Genomic DNA, 18,788 nt, shown 5'->3' on the forward strand with positions numbered 1-18,788 from the left:
TTCTCCATCTTGACTATTTGAAACCTCTGACTCTTCTTCCTTACTCTTCCTGGTTCTCAGTATACGACATCACCACTTACTTCACAGAGAAAACAGAAATTTGAGAAGGCATCTCCTTTGCCTTCCTGCCACCAAGCCTGTGAACTTACCTGTGACCATAGCTCTCCCGTTTCTCTTCCTTCCTGCTCACCTGGAAGAGGGTTCCTTCTCCTGCGTGGACTCTTCTTTCTGCCTGGACTCTGGTTCTTTCTTCTCCAAAACCTGACTTCATTAGTTATGCAACCTATATTCTCTTTTGTCAATGTCTTTTATCCTTGCTTCTTTCGATGAGGACTTAGATGGCCACAAGCTTCTTCCTTAAAGACAAAATTGCAAATACAAACAGCCAACCCACCGAACCTCACTTGTTCCAACTCTCCAGCCCCTCCCCCGAGTCTCTCATCTCCTTCATCGCCAGACACATGGGAAGAACAGCCTCCATGGCTTCCCTGGTCACTCCCGTTTCCCCTCTTTCCTCCACCCGCAACCTGGCTTCCCTCAGACTACTCGTGTTCTTGAAGAGACTGCAGAACAAAACAAAGCACCCGCACACAAGGAAGGGCGTGACAGTCCATGGACATGCCCCGCCCTCGTTTGGTTTAATCTCTCCAACATTTCACACTGGACAGAGTCACCTTGGCTTACACGGCACCGTGGGCTACCTTCCTGGGGCGTCTACTGCCTCTCTGACTCGCTCAGTCTTTCTCTCTTTCCTCCATCCCTCCATCTCTCTTTCCCTTCTTCCTTCCTCCCTCCCTTCCTTCCTTGTCTCCTTTTTTTTCTTGAATTTTATTTTTTTCTGTTAGTTCTTCAAGTGTTGCTCTCCTCTGGAGTTTCTCTTCTAGGCTTTGTTCTCTTTGGATAATGTACAAATCTTTAGTTCTTTCGTCTGGACCCATGAACTTTCTCTAGCAATGACTTTTCCGGGGATCAGCTGCTGTGCGTTGTGTGTGTGTGCTTGTGTGTGTGCATATATGCTTGTGTGTACATGTGTGTGCGTGCGTGTGTGTTGGTAATAGCTTAGCTGCTGGAGGGGGGGGAGGGGCTTCCTGTCCAGCCTGCAACTACTCAATTAATCCCCTGTTCTCAGTCTGGCTCCTCACCTTTGCCCTCTGCCAGGCCTGGTACGACCAAGTCCACATCCTCTCCTGTTCCATTTGTCTCGGGAATAAATCTCCTCCTTTGTTCAGGGGTCAGGGAAGGAACTCTTGCCTGACTACATTGGTTGAAGCGGAGTTTCTAATAACCTTTAAAAAGAGAGTGTCTGGGCGATATTTTTTAAAATGACATCAGCTCTATACTTGAAGTCATTTATTAGGATGAGAAATTAAATTTTATAAATTTGGGAAAACAAAAATTATCTCATGAACTAATTAGTGACTATGTAAAAGAGAAGGCTTGGAGACTTTTTTATTTAATTGCTTGATGTCTGGGAGAAGTTGCCAAAGATATTGTCATATTGTCATGAAGTTATTTTAGCTTAGAATGTATAAAGTTCATTGGCTACATTAGATATTGAATTATTTGGCTTACCTATTAGCCTTAAGGAAATTGCCTTTGAAACAGCCAAAGCTTCAAACTATGACTTTGAAAACTATATTTTTGCAATATTTATGTGCATTAACTGAAGATTTTCTCAAAGTTTGTATTTCCATTTTCTACGCTTCACTTAACAGCTGCTCTCTCCACCGCCCACCCCCTGCCATTTTCTTTCCTGTCTTCTCTGACGACTTGATCCTTCTTCCATTACTTACAGAAAAGTAAATTGTGTTCCAATCAAGGTGGTACTTTTCAGAAGGTTGTCCAGCTGAGGACTGTTAGGAACATCCCACTGAGGGTCTTAAATTGGTCTCTTTTCCTATGAACAGACATATGTGCCTTGGAGTCCTGGTAAGTATCACCCACTTGTTTCTCACTTTGATCAATGGGATGCGTCCCAAAGGCTGCCAGGGTAGGGTATTGTCCTTAATTAAAACACAACTGTTCATAAAGAAAGGGAAAGAAAAATAGAGCTTATACTCAATGAGTATGGCACTGCAGTACATATTCTCATTTTAAAACATAATGCTTGATTTTATAGATAAGAGAATACATCTTGTAATTGGGATTTTTTTAAAATGTAAAATGGGGTCCAAAGAAATTGAGAAACACTTCTGCCATCCTCCTGCGCTTGCTTTTCTCCTCATCTGTTCAAATTGCTGTGAGTGTTAGTAGTTATATTTCGAGTAGTCAGGCAGGAATGCTAGTCCTTTGAGCACTGGTGCCTGTATCAGTTCAACTTAAGTTCAGATCTAGTCAGGACTGCCTGCTCTGCTCCAGGCAGTGTGCTGGGGCGTGGGGTGTGAGTGGCGATTAAGGCTCACGCTGTCCCGGCTGTATCTTTCTGAATCAGGAGATAAAATAAACAGGTAAACTAAGAAATTCGCATGCTCATCATGGATTGTGGAAAGTACTGTCAATGGAACAGGATGTCAAGATGGGGTCCACTCTGGATCGGAACGTAGGAGTGATCTTTTCTGAGGAGCTGACGTTTGAGCAGAAACTTGAAGGATGATTTAAAAAAAACCAGCCAAACAAAGACTGGGGGAAGAGGATTCCAGGGAGAGAGAACAACCAGTGCAACCCCCTAGAGAGGGCAAGACATTAGAAGAGTCAAACAGACAAATGAAGGCCAGTGGGGCAGAAGCATCATGAGCAGCAGGACAGGGGCAGCCCCACAGGACCCACAGGTCATCAGGGAACTCCACCTTTTGCGTAGGAGCCACAGTCACGGGAGTGCCCTCACTGGTGCCTTCAACCTAAGGGATGGTTTAGAGAGAAGCTAACGTGAGCACGAAAGAGCTCTGATCTGAAGGAAAAGAGATAATTAAGATAACCAAAATTAAAATCCTACTAAAATAACTGAGTTAGTACTTTCAGAAAGATTTGCGAAGATTGCAACAATAAACCAAGGGAGGAAGTGCAGCCTCGTAACTGAGGGCGGGGGCACTGGAGCCGCTGCGTTCCTGGACAAGATATTTAACTTGTGTTTCTGTTTCCTAATCTGTTAAACGGGACTAATAACAGAATCTTTTTTCAAGGCCGTGGTGAGGATAAGTGAGTTATTGCATATAAAACATTTAAAATATACCTGAAATATGGTAAGTCCTATGTAACTGCTAATGTTATAACATCTCTTTGTAAAAAGTATAATTTATGTAACAAGAAATGTATTGGGATTTAAAATGTGACTGCTGAAATTAGAAAGGAAAGTGAATGAGTTGGATAAAACAATGGACAGAGCTTAAAACCGGACCTGGGAGATAAATAGGAAAACCTCAGAATGTAGACACTAAACAGACAGACTGAAAATACAAGGTAAAGTTAACACAAGATGCAGGGAATTGATTCAGATGCTCCGCCGTCTGCTTGGAGGAGATGTGGAGGCTGGTCGTGACAAAAAGGAGAATAATAATACTTTAAATAAAGAAAAAGTACACAGTGTGTAGACAGAAATAGTCCACCAGTGGCAGACAGGACAAGTGAATGAAGCCCAAATATAGGTGGATCCTGGAAGTTTAGGACCGTGAATAAAGGGAGAAGAATCTGAAAGCATTTATGGAGATTCCCTGCGAAGGAGAGAAAACCAGAGGACGCCAGACCTCAGTGCTCCACGCCAAACTCCCAAAGACATGGGTAAAGTAATACTCTGAAAACGCAGACTCAAATGAGTCATCATGTGCCTGGCAAGAAAAAAGTCTGCATGGAGATATTCCCATGTAATGAAACAGGAATACCGAAAAATGAAGTTAAAATAAAATACAAATTCTAGCTGATTATAATTTAGAAAATTTTGAAAAAACTGATGAAAAGCAGATAAAAAGAATTACTCTACCCTCCAGCACCTCCAATGTTCACTTTTCAGCAGTAGGCGTTTATGGACATAAGGTTACATTTATTTCTTTTTTGTCCTATTCATACTACTTGGTTCTTGAGTGAATAAAATTTATATCATCATAGATTTGAAATATTCTTATATGTGTTTACATTTATAGAACCAAATTCTCGACAAAATGAGTAAGACAAACTATTGTTGTAGAGTAGAGTGTGCAGAGGTTTATCGCGTAAAAGTAACAAGACAACAAGATACAAACCTGGAGGTGGAGACAGGGAAGGAGTGAGAGTGGCATAGAAATACTAAATTCTTCATCTCTCATATCAGAGAGCCAAGAGATATTTCCAAAGTGAATAAAACCAGCATTGAAATATGTATTCTTATTCAAAGTCGAAGTCTCATACTACCAGCTTACTATCTTCTATAAAACGTTAGATGTGATCGTATCTTGGTAATGGGGCTGCAAAGAGAGAGAGGATTTTGATTGTGATTCAGACGTTCTGTATTTTGTCTCAGACACTTCTTTACCACAGCAATTTTTGCAGCTGTTTGCAAGGGTAACTTTAATTTAAAAAGCGATTTCAATATTGATAGGGTGTAATTACAAACAGGGCCAGGTGGAGACTCCGTGGCACGTCTACTGGAAGGGAGGCTGTGCGGCCTCAGGAAAGGGTCAGTCAGTCCCAGGGGCAGCGGGGAAGAGGGTGCAGGATGTGATTCTGAACGGAAGAATGAAAAGAGTCACAGAGGGAGCTGCATCTCACAGCCCCCTTTGTGTGTAGATTACACGTGTGTAAACGTCCATTAATAGGAATATCTTCAAAAATTGTGGACTAGCACAAAATGGAAAACTACTTGGCCAAAAAGAAAAAAGAAATAAACTGTTCATACATGGGGCAACAAGGTGGAGACCCAAAAGCATTATACTGAGCAAAGGAAACCATTAAAAAAGGCATATAAAGTTTAAGACAAGGCACAACTAACCTTTGATGCTTGAAATCTGAGTATTAGTTACCTGTGGGCGGTGAGGACGGGCTGGGGAGCTGAGTAGGCAGACCATGAGGACTTTCTGGGAGATGCATATGTCCTGTGTCTTCATGGGGTGACGGTCACTCAGGAGCATACATTTGTTGAAACTCATTAAATTGCACACTTAAAATGTGTGCAGTCTATTTTTGTAAACTATAGTTCAATTTACAAAAATTACGTGAGCGCACGGATGTATGTATGCACATGATTACAGGTGCATAAGAAAGTGGAGAAAGACCATAATCACTGTTTAGACTGGGGGAGGATGCAGGAGAAGAATTTATATTCTATATTTGCTTTAATTTTTATCAGCATATTACTCATGATAAAATCGAGATAAACTTAAAATGCAATTTGAATCCTAAAAGGCACCAATTTTCGATACTTTAAGACCGGCGCTCCTCACCAGCACTGCCTCCTGCCTCCATCTCCAGTGCGTTTTCGGGGGCCTGTCACTGGGCGTTGCTCCCGGGAACTGGGGAAGCCATGAAGAATAGAGCAGCTACCGACCTGGCTGGAGACTCTGTGTTCAGAAATCCAGCACATCAGAGAGAAAAACCAATGGAGGAGATGGGCGGGTAAGAAAACTGGCTCTGAGTCCAGCAGAGATGTATAAAGAGTCAAGCACACAAAGGAAAGGCGTTCTTGAGATCTCTGTTTACGGGGTCTTCTGCCTGCATTGGCGGCAACCTTCCACACACATCAGGGTCCTTGGAAAACCTCACATTGGGGCACAAGTAAGCTCAGCTGTGAACTTCTGTCTCCTCAGGAGAATAAACGCCCTCCAACTGGATACAACCAGGGGGCATGTCCTCAGCCAGCATAGTTAGCTCTTTTGAAGAAGCCAGCCCCAAAGGACTTTTAATGATTGCTCTGCTCTAGGCTCTCCTGCTGCACCAGCTTTTAACTCAGCATTTCCCGGGTTTATTTTCCCTTCTCATCCTTTCATTAAATACAAAATATCCTCAGCACCAGAGTCCAATTGGCAGCTCAAGCTAACAAGCCTTCCCTCACCTGTCCTGTATTTCGACCTTCTGACACTTTTGAATCCCAGGAGTTTCCAAACTCAGGCAATTAGTGCTTCGAATTTCTAGCCCAGACATCCCTCGCAGAGGACAGAGAGAAATGGGCTTTTCATAAGAGAATGAACCTTTTGCAAGCTGACTCCCTGCCATTACATTACAGTTTTGACAGGCATTGGCTCTTAGTTTTGTAGTTTTTGTTTACTTGTTTGAGCCGTAGCATTTACGACTTTTCATTTCTTAGCAAACTAAAGAAGATTCAAATATTGTGTAATTCCCCTTTTTTAATGTAGCTGGAAGAAGAGGTCATTCTGAAGTATAGGCCTCCATAATGTACTGCTGAAAAAACTCAGTGTGCACTGTTCTGGAGCAAAAGAGTGGACCTCCGTGCCCTTTTGTCCCATTTTGCAAAGCATTCTAAGAATTGCAGTTTTTATGTGTGATTAACCCAGATGCAAAATAAATGATGCATTACTGTTTACTTGTGTTTACTTGTGGACACAAGTGGCCTGTAGTCAATGCATCAATGATAATGAGGCAATTTATTTATCTGGACTTCCTACACTCTGTCTCCGGTTATAATGGCATGAATTTTTAAAAATGAGAACGGTCAGATATTTTATTTATGAGGTCCTCAGTGTTGATTTACATATTCTACTAGCCATTCGAATATGCTTGTGGCACATTTTCAGCTTGTGGCATCACAATGCCATGCAATACACCAAACCATTTTTCATGTCTCTTGGCGACACAGGAAGACGGCATTTCCTAGATCACAGGCCTTTAGACGGGGCTGTATGATTAGTTCTGGGCAGTGGAACATGAGTGGAAAGATGTATGCTACCTACTCCTAAGAGGCCCTCATGATCTTACTCACTCTCAGTCACCCGTCTGGTGAGAGCAAGTTCCCCAAGGTGGCAGGCGCACCTGCAAGACGCCTAGATCCTTGAGTCATCTCAGAAGTTAATCAGCAGAAGTTCCTCTTGACGCACACCATACCTTGTGAAAGCAGGAGACGGACTCTTACTGAGTTAAGAAACTGAGATTTGGGCATTTATCTGCTTGCTTAGCACAGCCTGTACCGAGAATATCTCACTGATAGTGCTCATGACTTCGATTTTAGCGACTTCATAAAGGGAAGATATGTTTGCGATTAGGGGAAATCAAACATCGTCCAGAGTTTTGTCAACATAGCTTGAAGCTTCAGAATTATTCTTGGAGTCATATTTTGACTCTAAAATTTTGGGAACATTTAATCTTAATAGGCTAGTATGACAAACACTTTCCTTGTTTGATTTGTTAAAAACCTCGCTGGACTATGCTCGAGAAGTAAGGGGAGTTTCCTGTGACATTGTTGGCTACGTGTGGCCACAAGTCTATATTCCATGAAAGAAGGAAGAAAAGAGTCAGGGGAGGACAAAAAGAGTGGTACCAGATGACAAAAGGAGGGGAGGAAGTTTTACTGAACACCTTTTTAAACTCACAATGCCGATGGTGGGGAGAGAGGGATCAGTCAACAATAGAAGATATTTGAGATTATTGCGATGTGCTTTTTGGCAATACAACTTAGGTGTACTTTAAAAAATAACCATTTTGTATTGTGAAATAAATATTAATTATTGAAACTGGCAGTAGTATGATATACAATGAAAACATTAAATTTTTCATATTTTTATTTGTTGCAAAAGTGATATGAGAATAATTTCTTTAAAATTTCAAAGGAATCAATTAAGGATAATCTTCACTATCACATGGGGGTGATATTAGGTGAAGCTTCTCCTTGATAAACTTAATTATGATTCAACCTATGGTATTAGGTTGAATATATTAATGTGAATAAACCAATGATCGTTGTCCTTAATAAACTACAGAATCTCCCTCTGTGGTGTGCAGAGGCCTCCTGGCTGGCCCCTATTCCCCTTCAGTCTTGTGCCCTCCTGCCTTCATTTGCTATGCTTCTCCTCGACTGACTGCCATTTTTATTCCCGACTCCTCTAAGCCCTTGCCTTCCCCAGGGTTGTAACATTACTTGTAATATTTTTTAACTGGTTCTAGAATCAAGGCTATGCTGGCCTCATGAAAACAGTCATGAAGGTTTCTCTCTGTTTCTATTATTTGGAAGATTTTGAGCAATACTAATGCCATTGTTCTTTTTGTGTTTGGAAGAATCCATCAATTAAATTCCCTGCCTAGGATTTTCTCTACAGGAAAAACTTATAGCAAATTTCTTTAATAAGTATTCATTATTCAAATTTTCTGTTTCTTTTCTTGTCAGTTTTGGAAAGTTGTTTATTTCTAGGAATTTATCCATTTCATCCAAATCATCAGGCATACTTTTATTTTTTTAATATCTCTAGGGTCTCTAGTGAAGTATCATTTTTCATTCCTAGTATTGATAATTTGTATTCTCTTTCTATCCTTTTTTTGATTCTTAGCTTGATTCTACTGTGGTCTGAAAACAGGAAAGCTTTCCTCATAATGAACATGTGATAGTTAGTTTTATGTCAATTGGACTGGGCCACACGGTGCCCAGATTTTTGGTCAAACATTATTCTAAATGTTTCTGTGAGAGTGGTTTTGGATGCAATGACATTTAAATTGGTAGACTGAGTATATCAGATTGCTCTCCATAATGTGCATGGGCCTTGTCCAATCAGTTGAAGGCCAGAATAGACAAGAGGCTGACTCTCCCTTGAGGAAGAGAGAGTTCTCCTGCCTGACAGCCTTTGAACTGATATTCTGGCTCCCACTGGCTCTATAGGAACCTGCTGGCCGTTGGACTCAAACTGATACATCGGCTCTGCAGATTCTGAACTTGCTAGACTCTAAAGTCACATGAGCCAATTCCTTATAATAAATCACTCTCTTTATATTTATATCTATACTGAATAGAATATACAGTCCATTGGGTCTGTTAGATAGTCTATTGATTCTGTTAGAGAAACAGAGAGAGAGAGAATATATATATAAATTTTACATGTATATAGTCTATTGGTTCTGTCCCTTTGGAGAACTCTGGCCAGTACAGAGCACTAGAGCATAAGCCAGCTTCTCACAATGTGCACGGGAAGAGAATGTGAAGTCTATTACTGTTGGATGTGACATTCTGTGTCTGTCAATCAGGTCAGGCTTGATAACACTGCTTACATATATTCTGTGTACTTACCTTTTCATTGGCTTTTTCTATCAGCCATCGTAAGAGGTATATTGAAGTCTCCATTATGATTGTGAATTTGTACACTTCTCTTTTCAGTTTGCTACTAAATTTTATAAGTTCTGAAGCCATGCTATTGGAAGCATAAGATTTAGGATTTTGATATCTTGTGGCTGTATTGACCCCTTTATTTGTGGCGTGTCGCTCTGTCACTAGTAATGTTTCCTCCCTTAGAGACCACTTTGTCTGGTGTCAGTATAACTGCATCAGTTTTCTTTTGGTTAGAGTTCTTATGAAATATCCTTTTCTATCTTTTTACTTACACTCTTTCTGTGTTTTTACATTTCAGATGTGTTTCTTGTAAACAGCCTGGAGGCATTTTTTAATCTAATCTGATAATCTCAATATTTTCTTATAATATTTAGTCTATTTATGTTTAATATATTACTGATAGTGCTGGGCCTATATTTTCCATTTTACCATTTGTTTCCTATTTGACCAATCTATTTTATGTTTCTTTTGCTCTCTTGCCTTCTCTTGAATAAAGCAACTTCTTTATTCCTCCATATTTTATTTTATACTTGTCAGTTATACACTATTTGGCTGTTCTTTTTATGTTTTATGCTCTAGGATTTTAGCATGTATCATTGATGTAATTGTCTGATGCAAAATATTACTTTTACCGCTTCCACATTAGTGCTGGAAACCTGGAAAACTTCAGCTTCATACACCACTGCCTACTTTTTAAGTAATAATTGTCTTCAAATTTAATTCTATGTATGTTTTAAACTTCCCAAGACGTTAGTAGTGTCACTTTATATCGTCAGTGCTTATCTGTATTTGTCCACATGTTCATTCTTTCCTATACTCTTAATTCTTTTCTACATGTACCTGTTTCATTTTCTTCAGTCTCCCCCTCATTTGTGTCTGTTCTTATGGTTGCTTTCAATAGGCTTTTAATTGGGAATTCAGTGTTCTTGTCTCTTTGGTACTAAGAAATTGGAATTTCCACTCTGCTTTTCAGAGTTAACTGAATTAGCTCTTTAAGCGTTTGCTCCACACACCTTCAGGATACAGCGAAGTCTGAGCAGGAGGCTGGTTGCGTGTCCCAGGTCTCCTGGGTCTCCAGTTTTGTCACTCTCACCCAAGAAACTTCCAAAGTGTGATCGTTTATCTGCTTTAGCAGCAGCTCTCTATCTCCGTGCTCATATTCTCAGCCTCCGTTTATATGCAGAATCAGTGAAAGTCCCCAGAGAAAAAGGAAATGACAGATCCTCAGCCTACCTCTGAATTTACCTATTTCCTCCAGAATTTCAGCCCTTCGAAGGCTTTCTGCTTCAGCAGTTCTCTGATCCCTTAAAAAAGGCATTTTTATATTTGCCTGACTTTTCTAGTTGCCATGAATACTTCGCACTGCCTTGAAGAAGTCTGATGTCCATATCGTATTTATTTAGAGGACTCCTAAAAGTGTATGATTAAATTTCATACTTTTCCTGTGCTACTAGCTTGTTTTTCTAACTGCCTTCAGAACATTTTTCTTTTAATGTGCTCAGAATAGAACTCACCCCTTTATTCTCCCATATCTGTAATGACTCCATCAGATTCCTAATCACGACCATGCTGGGCATTAGGAATAGTTGCAATATTAAATAGGCGGGGCGTGGAAGTCCTTCCTGAGAAGGTAACCTTTGACCAAACACCTGACAGAGAGAAGAAGGGAGCTGTGGCGATGTCTAGGGGAGAGAAGAGGGAAGCGCAGGTTCGAGGGCACTGACACAGAACTATGCCTGATGTTTTTGTACAATGGCGAGGAGGTCGATGTGGCTGGGGCCGAGTGGCAAGGGGGAAGTAATGGAGGTGAATTCAGACCAGGACTGATCTAAGCACTGTCTTCAACTCTTCGTCTTCTCTCAACACTGCACATCCAACAGATATCTTGTCCTACAGGCTTGACCAAGGAAACAGTCTTCACACACACACTTCATTCATAATTCTGTTACCACCACCTTCATTCATCTCTTATTGTCTGCAGACACTTGCAAATCAGAAGCTGAGCCTTCCAGTCTTGGAACTCCCCACTCCAAAGAAAACCCCTTCTGACATAACTAACATCATGGTCACAGGATGAGACTGAAGATTCCTAACTCTGGATTTTTCCATTACTGCCATGAATAGGCCAACCGAAGAGGACTAAATGCCTGTTTTCTATACCCGGTGGTTGGGATGTTTGGATATGAGTAACTATTCTATTTTAATGCCTACCACAATATCAGGAAAAACTGAGAAATTTGGAATCTGCTGAAGCTCTATTCAAATTCAAATGGATTTGGTGAGAATAGGACTGGGCTAGTAAATGAATAAAGTTTGCAACTTCCTGTTTTGGGGAAAAATATAAATAAAATAATTATTTGGCCTCATGACTTCTTGGCAAAAATTTCAGACAAAAAAACACACTTCTTTTCTCCTTCAGACAATTGCTACTTAGAGAGCTTTTGAATTTCACACTGCTGTCAATTCTTTTTCACGTACATTATGCTGATGCATACAACTATCACAACTAACCAAACATGATTATTGTTTTCTAGCGAAAAAAAGATTTCTAAGACATACAAGAATAAGCGTGTGCGTTGTCCATACAACCTCTGCTTCCTGATTCTTTCACTAACACAATTAACACTGGTTCTGCAGCTCCATATACATCCTTTGGGAAAACATCTGTTGTTTTCTGCTAAATGAAATAACATCAATGTGCCTTTCAGCCATAGGCTTGCATGTCTGCCTCCAATTTGGCACATTTGAGAATCTTATCATCCCTCTGTTTGCAAAACAATAAAGTGTCAAATACTTAATAAGTAAGGCAAAATTATTTGTGACAAAAATCATAGAAACCAAAAAATGTTTGAAAACAACAGTACCACAAATCTGATTTCTGAGGGAAATGTTAGAACACTTTAAATTTTTTTGGTAAGAGAAAAGTAAAACATTGCTTCTTATGGTTAACATTGAAATTTTTCCTTGGGAGCAGAAAAATGGAAGCTGCCGTTTGAAGGAAGGAGGAAAGAGAGGTGATAGCTTGGTGGTTAAATTTTTATACCATGCATGCGACACATTAGGTTCTAAATGTTTGCAATTGTAAAGAACAAAACATATTATGACGGGAGTTAAACAAGGGAGATGGAATATTTATTAGATTAAGTACATTAAATTTCTTCTCATGTTTTTTGAAAAGATCTATGATTGATACAAAGTAAGTAAATCCACGCAATTAATAAAAACGCTTTCTAAAGATTTTGTTCTTCACTTGATTAAATGAAATTAACTCCTGGATTTTTATATAAAGAGATATGGCAAAAACAGCAGTCACAACTGTTCTTCTAGATACTATGCGTGTACCTTATACACAGATATAGATATAGGTAAGTAGAAGTAGAATATAACATTCTAACATGAGCTATATTTTAAAGGTGACATGAAATCCACGGCTGATTTGTTAATTCATTTGTTTGTTCAGAATCTCAGAAAACTTCTTTTGAATCTGAAGAAAAAGTAACTTTAACTTTTCAGGCAAACTTTAACTTTTGTGATATGGAAGTCTGCTCAGATCTTAAACGTATGTTTTTTAAAGTGCTTTAGACATTTTAGCCTTAGCTTGTGAAAAGAATATATAAAAATGTGTTCTTGTCTATCAAAAATAGCTCAATTTAAAATTTGCCCTGTCCTAAAACACACATAATTTGTTTTACTTTGGAGTCACATGTAAATGCAAGACCAACGATGAGGAAGGAGCTGCTGTGGCCACCTGGCGACAGCACACGGTGCAGGAGGCCCAGTGAGGCCTGGAGGAAACAGGAAGAGGAGGAGCTAAGCTGATTCTGATGGGTTCACGCTTCCCACATCCAGGGCAGCTGATTGGAGGCAGTTTTAGGAAGGAGGTCAGCCGTCAGGAGAATTTTCAAGGTTCGAGGCGTCATTGGGCACAAAGGGGTGGAAAAACCGATCTACACAGGAGTGAGAAGAAATGGTGTCAGTAGGGAAAGTGGAAAGCCCTCGGAGAAGATGGCAAGATCTTGGGAGATGACACTGCCTCTTTGCCACGTTTAGTTCACGTCGAGTCGAAGCAGCACATTAAAATAGAGTCTCTCGGAGGCTTACATTTACAAATAAGCCTTCTTGAAGCTGTTGACACTGAACTTCCCTGAACCCGAATCTCTCATCCTATAATCAACAAGACAAGTCTGGAAGCCAAAAAGCTCCGAAAGCTGGAATTGTTTGGTAACTCATTTGGCGGCAAAAGACCTGGCCTGACCTGACGTGAAGCTGCTGTGGTCCTCCTTGTGCCTCCTGATGAGACCTTCATGGGTCTGACCACAGAAATAGCATGTCTGACTGGAGCCCCACCCCAGAACCCGCCGAGAGGGTGTCGGGGGAGAGTTGCTCTATGTATTACACTAAATACACAGGGATTAACGTTTAAAAATTCAAAATTTTCTGAAGTCTGAACATACTTGGTTCTAAAGGTCTCAGAGAAAAGATTGTGGACCTTTCAGAATCAGCCCCCATCTTTCCTTTCTTGAGTTAATACCGATTCTCTTTCATTTCTTTTTTTAAGGTAGTTATTTTTAACCTTTAAACCAATGCCATGGACTTCCTGTGACTTCTTTTGAACTTTCTTCAAATTCTTCGTGTCCCTTTTAGAGTTACTGAGTCTAAATTTGGATCCAAAACTGAAGTGAATGTGAATTATTTCTTTTTCTTCGTTTTCAACATCTGTATTGCTTAAAGGGTTGTTGTGTGCTCAGACACAGCTCTTCCTCAGTATCAACTCATCAACGATCACTGTGCAGCTGATGCTTTTAAAGAGTAGACGGTCTAGAAATACTTGCTGAATTAAAACATGACTGATTATTAAAGTCTTATTCTTGTTTATGAAATGCTGTCTTATGCTTACTTTTTAAAACGCTGTTTTCATGTGCACATATCTTACTAGGATTCCTTTATCTTCTTTTTCTATTTGTGCAGTTCATTTTTTATCCTCCAGGATGCCACACTAAGGTTGTCCGTACTCAACTTTACTTCTGGTGACTCTTCTTTCTTAAGGTGGTTTGAATTCTAAGCATGAGTCCCAGGATGACGTCGATCACTCTTAGCCTGGGGTCATCTGCAAGCTAGTGTGTGCTTTCAGTGTTTTACTTCCTAAAGGAATTACCATGAAAGTCATATTTATTTTAGACTTAATCCTGCTACCTTCATTCTGTCAGGGAACACGCTGCAAAGATAGATTCTCAGAATTGACAACATTCGCAGTTTATAGACATGACATCAATATTTCAGTTGTGTTTCATTACATGTGGAAAATAAACATGGCCTCTTTCCCCAAGAAGCTCATGGTCCACTGAGGAGATAACCACATGAACAAGTCATTGCAATACAGGATTTTGGGTGCAGTCCCACACGTGTGTTCAAGGTACCGTGCTTTGGGGGAGCTTAAAGGAGAGTGCTCCTACAGAACATGACAGAACTCCCCACGATGAGGGGACGGAGTTTGGGATGTGAGATAACCGTATAAAAGGTCCTGGCAGCAGCAGAAGTGAAAGGCCATACAAGCACATGGAGATGCGATTCCAGGACCTTCCAGCCAAACAGTGTGATGAGTAAGCCACGTACATGGACCTGACTAAGAGGACGGCTGAGGCCGTGGCAGACTTTGGGGCTTGTCTGAAGGCAATAATGAAGCACGTCCACTCAGAGCCTTTCATTTTAGGAGGGCATTTCCGGCTGCATCACTGAGCCTGGATGGATGGTTCAGGGACTAAATTTGGGGTGGAGTGGTTCAGTATCCCGTGGCTCGACTGAAGGCTGGTTATGAGCACTGAGCAGGGAAGGGCCAGGATGGGGAGGGGGTAGCGACTCATCTGTGAGCAGAGCGTAGCGTGTCGGTGGTTTGAAATCAGCCATGGTGGGAACACTTACCCCACAGAAGCTGGCAGACACAGGAACTCGCACCCCGCCACCAAGAGTCCTTCTTAAAGATTGACCAGCATAGCACTGAGAATATATTTGGAATAGAAACAAATTTATATCCCACATCTCTTTGGTTTGTAAAGGCAGTCATATATTAGTGGTACTGAGACCAAGCTGGTTATTAAATTATTTTCATTATTTGGAGTCTTTAGCAAAAACCATCTCTTCTCTCTGTTTTGCAAGAAGAGAGAGGAAACGAAGCAGATTTGGGGCTGTCGCATGACTGGAACAGATGTGGAAGTGGCTTCTGCAGCCCTCTGGATTTTCAGGCAGCTTCTGAGTTGCCAGCGGGCTTGTGTTGGCCCAGACAGGGGTTTATGGTTGGAGTTGCATAGTGAATTTTTGAGCTTCATAACATGAACAAAAGAAGTACATTTTTTAAAAAAGGTTAAATTTAAGAATGTTGCCTGAAATAATAGTCCCTGTAACCGAAAATGAAGGTTAACCCTATAATTCAAGTGGATTTGAGTGTACATATAAATTACAATTATTGGCATACAGTTCTTGGGAAAGCCACTCATAAATAGATATGTTGACAATGTGGGCCTGGCCCATCCATTCTGAACAGGAATAATTTCTTATTTTCTACGTCTGATTGTAAGCGCATTTATGATCGATTAGCTGATGTAATTTATTTAAAGTTTATACTGTAACGAGTCACAGAAACGAGAATTTGATACTGAAAGTAACTTTAACAGTATACACAGAGGCCCGTCCTTGTCCCTCCATTTTCCACATTAGGGATGTTCAATTTCTGCATCTGATTCCTGCCCCCTCCCTTCCTCCCTCCCTCGCTCCCTCCTTCCTTCTTTCCTTTTTATTTATTAAATCTTAAATTAAAATTTCGAGTTAATAATATAATCACAGGGTTGAAAAATTTTAAAAATGAAGTTCCAGTGCACAGCGCACAGACCCCCACCCGTCCACCATCCCCTCTGCTCCCCTCCTTCTTCACAGGTGACAGGTGCGACACGCATTCTCGCTGCCGCTTCAGCCACACTCTTCTCGCTGCCGACTGTGAAGATAACTTTTGTTTACATTAAGTGTTAATTTATTCCCTTACTTCTGGTGAGAAGCAAGGTGCAGTGTAGGAAATACTCTGGAACCTCTACCATGTCTTAGTCGGTTCAGGCGGCAGTAACTACCCTAGACCCAGGGCCTTTCAGACAACAAGCACTTCCTTCTCACAGTTCTGGGGGCTGGAGGTCAAGGATGGGTGTCTGGTGAGGACCCGCATCCTGGTTCACAGACGACCGTCTTCTCGGTGTGCCCTCACATGGCAGAAAGGGCAGGGAGCTCTCTGGGGTCCCTTTCATAAGGGCACGACCCCATTCGTGTTTGCTCTGTCCTCAGGACCTAATCATCTCCAAAGGCCTCCCAGTGCCCACATCACATTAGGGATTAGGTTTCCACATATGAATTTGGGGGTACACAAACATTTGGTCTATAGCATCCCCCTGACGCCTGGTAATTTACCTATAGGTCTTTGAAGACCTACTTTCCAACGAGGTCAACACATCAGGGTCAAGAAGCTAGTGGGATTTTAATAGTCCAGTCTTTTTCCTTCCATTCCACCTGGAAATTAACAGAGGTGACAAAGCTGAGATTGATCAGCAGTTGGAACAAAAGCCAGTGGGATGAAGCTGACTCCAAGGAGGGCGATGGGTGGGGACAAGCCTTTGTAAGAGCTACTCCTTCCTGAGGGGCCGCTGCTCTCCTGCCAGGCAGTTCTCCAAAGTGAGGCGGTGGGGGGTTTGGTTGTCACAGGTGCAAGGACATATCTGCACAGAACTAGAAATCTCCGGATGGAAAAAACTGTGAGGCTGGGTGCAAAGGAGAATGAAAGCAATTTGATTGGAGAGAGATCTGAATATGTCGTCCACCCAGACATGTATTTCACAGTTTCTCAATCTAGTAATACATGAGGTTTCCCCACCAGCTTTATGCTAATAAACACTCTAGCAACATTTTAGTAAAGAATATTTAGATCTTACACCTATTCTAGCAATATTAACAAAACGTATTTTTTCCATTCTTCTATTTTATAAATAAAATTGTTGATATAACATTTCTAGAGTAGATATATTTGTTTGCTAACAATTTTGGGGTCTATTTCTTTTCTAACTTATATTTCTCTTATTTATGGTTTATATATATATTCTTCTTTGTTACCCGCTCTAAGTTCTTTGTTTTCAGAGAAAGATGGCATATGGATAAATTATAACAGAAAATACCTCAACTAGACAAGTGTTGATGGTGACATTTCATTTGAAAAATTTTTTCTGGGACAATATGGGTACAAGTAAACAAATTAAACAATCGAGTAGAGAAATGTTAGGGCAGACGATCCATCTGGGATGACGGCCATGTGAGCGGCTCAGGGGTCGGTCACCTTCATGAACAGCAGATGTGTTAGCTGGCCCCCTGGTCTGCTGATGGCGAGACTTCTCTCCTCTCTTACCCTTTCCCTGTGTGAAAGTATGGTTTGAAAATCTCAGATCACAAATAGGAGGCCACGGCTCCTAAGTTTTTGTTTTGTTTATTTATGACTCAGAATTAGATACCTCTCGGATTGTACTCACTAACTGTCAACGTTTCAGGGAGAAGTAAAGCAAAATCTCACCATATTTACTGACATGTAAAAGTGGAGATCATTGACTGAAAAACACGGGTTTCAAGCAGTGTTGCAGTGTGACACCACTTTGTTAAGGAAATGCATACTTCTCTGTAAATGCCAACTTTGCAGACCGAGGTCTGGAAAGGCACTCACTAAGGTACTAGCAGTGGAGATCTCAGGATGCACAACAGGAGGTATTCTCATTTGTTTCTCAAAAACTGTTGTAACCTAAGTGATAGCAGAGGAAGTCTCGGCTGTGTCAGGTGTACCCCCTCACCCCTCCCACACGGATTGCATTGTACTTGTAATCCCTAATATCCTGGAACTCCCACCTTAATGTTAGGACAGAAATCCACTTCACTGAGATAAAAAGGTCAATAAAATCACTCAGCCAGTGGGTCAGGGAAAGTGCCAGAGCAGCCTTGGGGCGGGATGTCGGAGGAGACGAGCCACGCTGGACACTTAGAGGCGAGTGGGGCAGAAAGAGAGAAGCATCAACTAAGGATTGCACTTGCACAGCGAGTGATGGCTTCAGCCACATGCCTCCTGTGTGTCGTCTGTGCATCTTTCACGTGGAGCAGGAGACCTCAGTGGGCAGGTTACCTCGGTCTTCCGAGAGCCTGGAGTAATTGTGGCATGTGGCAGGCAACCAATAAATGAGCTGATAAATAAGTTGATCTAATGCACACGTACTTAAAACTAGGAAGTGCCCACGTGGGGCGATGCCACCGAGACACATGGGAGGACCCTCAGGGTTGGGAGAGGCCCCGCTTGAGGAGCTCACGTCAGCCAAGCCTGACAGCAGGGAAGAAAGCAAAACAAGTTGAGTCGTTTTGAGGTTGCTTTTTTCTTCTAATTTTTTAAACCTTATTTCTTGATGTGTTTGGAAAGGAAAATTTGAGTACTCTGTAGTCTAGGTAGATACACTTCTATCCCCTTCAATACTCCTTCAGAAAGATATTGATAGTTGTTTGAAAGAAAAAGTGGAATAGGGTCTATATTCTTTGAGACAATACATAAAAGAGACATATT

This window comes from Equus asinus, chromosome 21 (genome assembly GCF_041296235.1).
Source record: "Equus asinus isolate D_3611 breed Donkey chromosome 21, EquAss-T2T_v2, whole genome shotgun sequence".
Lineage (NCBI taxonomy): Eukaryota > Metazoa > Chordata > Mammalia > Perissodactyla > Equidae > Equus > Equus asinus.